Here is a 4,561-nt window from a genome sequence, read left to right on the forward strand (position 1 = left end):
GTACTTCTGAAACTGTGTCCCTCATTGCATTGTTTTCACAGCTGTTATGTCATAACTCAGGTCTCTCTTGTGGGCTGATATGTATGTTTATGGCACTGAAGTAAAAAACAACAGCTGTAATACTTGGAGAAAAGCATTAGCGAAGCATGTAAACATTCCTTACCAGTGAAAGGACTGTGGACTAATTGGCAGCCCTGAAAAAATACGTGAGAGCATATATAACTTTTCCATGAAGTGCATATGTAGTTCAGAGGTTTTTTTCAGTATTAGAGGAGGAAAAGAAGATGACTGACAAACTGTGCTGGGAAGAACAAATGAAACCTTCGTTATTCTTTGCATAAATATCATTAACTAAGTGGCAGTCATGGAATAGGTATCTTATCTCTTAAATTAAGAGTGGAAAATGTATTTCATTTCCAGATTTTTTTTTTCTTTAAGTAGCCACTCAGATTACAGCAACTCTGGCACCTCTGCTACTGCTTTACAAAAGACATGTTGATGCAAGTGATATAAGTGTTTGGTGCAGAACTGGGGTGCCTTTTTTCCACCCCCTGAAAGAGTCTAACAGCAAAAGAATGATTTGCATTCCTTTGAGAAAGGAGAGGGCATAAAATGCTTTGGTGGTTACAGTGATGTTAAAGTTTTAAGTGAATTGCATAAATAGGTTTCTATTTAAGATGGTGAATAGTGAAAGTGGGAACAATATAAAAATAATATAGAAGTACAGAAATGCAACCTTCTCTCACATCATGGAAAAAATTACTTGCTATTTTGCCATAGTTATAGTTTCTTTTTTTTTTTTTTTTTTTAAGAGAATCTTTCCTTGGTTTGTGTGATGTTATTGTAGCTGTAAACACTACAAAGCAAAGATTTGTCTTAGTTGTCTGTAAAGTGCTAGGCACACCTTTTATGCTATGTAAATGACTGATGTGGATGAAAACATGCAGCAAGCAGGAACCACCTTGTTAGAAATGCTTGAGAAGTGATTAATGATGACTATCTTACTGACTCATGGGCTCTAATGCTGAGGGGAATGTTTGTGATACGTAACCCAAATCCCATTGGAAGTCTTGAGATAAAAAGGGCACGTATATTTCTGGGTAAATGCAGGGTTTTTATTATTTACTGCATTTTGATGAGCACCATTCAAACTTCAGTGTAGACTACTTAAATGTAGTCTATTTTAATTGGAACTAATTAAGCATCAAAGAAAAGAGAAGCTACTTTTAGACTAGTTTTAAAACCTTCCAGGGGAAAAAAAAAAAGGTGAGATGAACATGTTCAGACTGCTACTGAGCTGGAGACTGAGCCCAAGCAATAGCGTTTCCTCCCCTTTTATGCCCTCAAGTTCCTGAGAGGGGATCACCCCAGATCCCCTGGCCTACAATGAAGTCTAGAGCAAAGAAAGGGACTCTGTCCCTTTTTCATTGTTTGTGACCACTAAATGTTATTTATAGAAGTCCAGGAGAGGTGAAGGATTGAAAGAGACATTTCAATTCCTGATCAACGTTTAGGGTGTTGCACAATGCCTTCTCAGATCATTGATTTACACATGGGTGCTGGAGGTTCTACCAGCTTCCTCTTTGCATGTCCTAATGGACAAGGTTTTTCCCTTCATGCTCTCTCTGCCTTCATTTGGAGGATTGAAAGTTTCTGGGTAAGAAGACTTCTGCTATGACTCTCCTTCAGGTTTGAGGTTGCAGTGTGTAGAGTGACAGATTCCCTTGGCTGTAAGAGCTGTGCTCTCTCATGATAGTCCACAAGTGACAAAGCAAACAGCTGTAATAAACGTCAAAACATGTATGATAATCACGGAGGGAAGGAAATGATAAAAGCACTCAAAAAATATGAGAAGGCTTTCTATTTAGCTTTCTGTATGATGTTTAGTTTTTGTTTTTATTTTTTCCTGTGGGACAACATTAGAAAGCTAAAAAGCAAAATAATGATATTTTAGTACAGCTTTCAACTACCAGCTGCTATATAACAAGGAAAATGCTGATTTTTCTCTATCTGCTATAAAATAGCCCATTGATAAGACTTTTACCTGGCCAGGAAGTTGCAGAACAGTTAGACAAATGTTATATTTTAATAAAGTCTCTCTCTCTCTCTCTCTGGGTTACTGTTCCTCTGTGGAAGACTTTTGTACAGGTAATGTAGCAATTGCCTGCATTAATTTATGACCGTGAAGATACTCATCACTTGGAGTGGATTTGGACTTGAGAAGTTTTTCGTTCAAATACACTTATAGCCCAGGAACGAAGGGGACGCTGATAAGAATGATTAATGAATTCAGTGAAGGAGCTTTTAGCTAGTGAGAGAGGAATGCTCTTATCCCCTTCAGCCAGGTACTACTGAGTGTGTGAGGTAATTTTAACAGGAATGTCTTTCTGTTTCCTGGGTTAGTTACATGTCCCTAAGAGGCTCTTTGCGCTGACCTGAATGGAGCTGCGCCTGTTTGCACCTGGGGGAATCTGGCAAGGCCAGATTCATGCCAGGGCTACCCCATGGGATGAAACCTGTGCTGGGACCACGTGGGATTTACCTGGGATTTCACTTCTGGGGAAAACCAGTATTACTTACAAGCACTAAAAGTTATGATCTATCCATGATGGTGAAAGGGCATAGCATTTTCTATAGGAAAATAGAGATGCACAGCTATGATTAGGCTTTGTGTTTGTTACTGTAATGCAAATCACTGTGGTAAACTTTGGCTTGTGATTGCTGTCCTATTTCTAGGTAAATTAATTAGATGTTTTATTAATTTCTTCATATGAGATCAACGAACGCTGGCTGTTTGAACTCTGCTGGATGGTTTTACTGCAAGTAATCTGCCTGCTGAGATCATAAAGCCAAAGACCATCTCCAGCAAACCAGGGCCTGGATCTCCTGGAGTTTCCCCTGCCCTGTACGCCCAGGCTGGAAGGAAGACTGTGCTGAGCCAGCTGCAGGGTGCTCCCCAGGTGTTCGTGGGGCAGCTGTGGCCCACGCTGCACTTCCTTAAATATACTGACTTTGTTTTTCATGGGAAAAAAAAAAAAGCGATGGGCTTTTCCACTTGGACTCCACTAAGCCTCAGAGAAATTTCCTTCTAGGAAGCTCACAGTTCTCTTCCACTAATGACACTTGGTTAAAACTTCCTTTTCTTGCTTGTAGACTGTCTTTCTCCCAGTAGCATCATTGTACTTGCTCAGTGCTCTGGATCTGTGAAGTCACATCAATCTGCAGCCTACAGAGCTCAGGCATGTCCCCAACTCCCTCCCCACCTTGTACTGACCCCCACATGTTCTGCTAAGAACTCACAAAATAATAAAATCGCGTTTTAGTGACCACGTGGTATTTCAAAATCAGCTGTGTATTTTCCTTGCCCTTGCCTTGGGAAGGCAGCTAGCACCGAGGGCAGGAACCGGTTGTGTGGTGAACGCCAGACAGGCCCTGCACGGTGGCCTGCGCTCTGGGTTTGCTGTGTTCTGGAGCCATGGTTTGCATTGCTGTTGGAAGGAGGGGGTGCACTGCAGGGGTCTCTGTCTTATAAAGTCTCCTGAGGGTATATGCACACCAGGGATTGATTTTGCAATGTATCTTGCACACCTGTTTCCAGAAAGAAAAGCTGCCAAAACTTTTATAAATCATGAACTATGTTTTTCTGCTCTCCATCACATTTAGTTTCCAATGTGCTCTGAGCCATTCACTCATATGGCCTCATGTCCTTTGTTGCAGGCTGGAGCTGTCCCAGACCCCTGGAATGGGTGATTCCCAGCTCTTCAACCTCAGCCGCAACAGGGTATGAACATGTACTGCCTGCTTTGGGGCACGAGAAAGGCTCACCCAGGGCTTTGTTCCCAGCAAGAGAGTTGACCCAGCAATTGCCCATCTACCCTGGCCTGGGTACCACTTTCTTCCTCTGGCCTTGGGGAAGGGGAAGATGTTGGACTGGAGGTCCAGCTCCTGGGGCCATCTAAGCCAGGAGGAGCAGGTCTGCCAGGTCTCTCATTACCCTGGCGTTATCAGCCCAAGTCCTTCCACCCTTGGTTTTCAGTGACTGCTCTGCTACCAGCGGTACTCCTCTGTGCTCTCAGGTTTTCCCCCAATGGGGCTTAGGGGTGCAGGGCCAGAGCCCCAGCGATGCCCACAGACTGCTTGCACATGGTTCCGCCTGTCAAAAAGGCCACGAGTTTGAAAATGGAAGCCATCAAAGCTCGGATTAGCAGTAGTCAGCCCAATTGCCCCTAACCCCTCTGTATAGCACCATCCACTGGCGCCTGCTGAAGCCGGATTGCCACAACTGCCGGCTGGTCGGAGCTGGGTTGCATCCAGCTCTGATCTCCATGGGGTCTCCAGGTGCACCACCCTGAGTACTTCATATGGTGAGGCAGTGCGTGCCAAAAGAGAAGCAAGGAAACCCTGAAGTTTCCTTCTTCCTCCCTCCTTTCCATAAACCTGTGCCTGCTTCACGCCTGTGTCAGCATGATAAACCCGGAGCCATCCACCCTTTGAAAGCAACAGTAGATGGGCCTCAGAAAGGGCCACAAGGTCAAGTATGAGCTGATCATAGTGGGTAGCT

The sequence above is a fragment of the Streptopelia decaocto genome (assembly GCF_964273445.1).
Source record: "Streptopelia decaocto genome assembly, chromosome: 4".
Lineage (NCBI taxonomy): Eukaryota > Metazoa > Chordata > Aves > Columbiformes > Columbidae > Streptopelia > Streptopelia decaocto.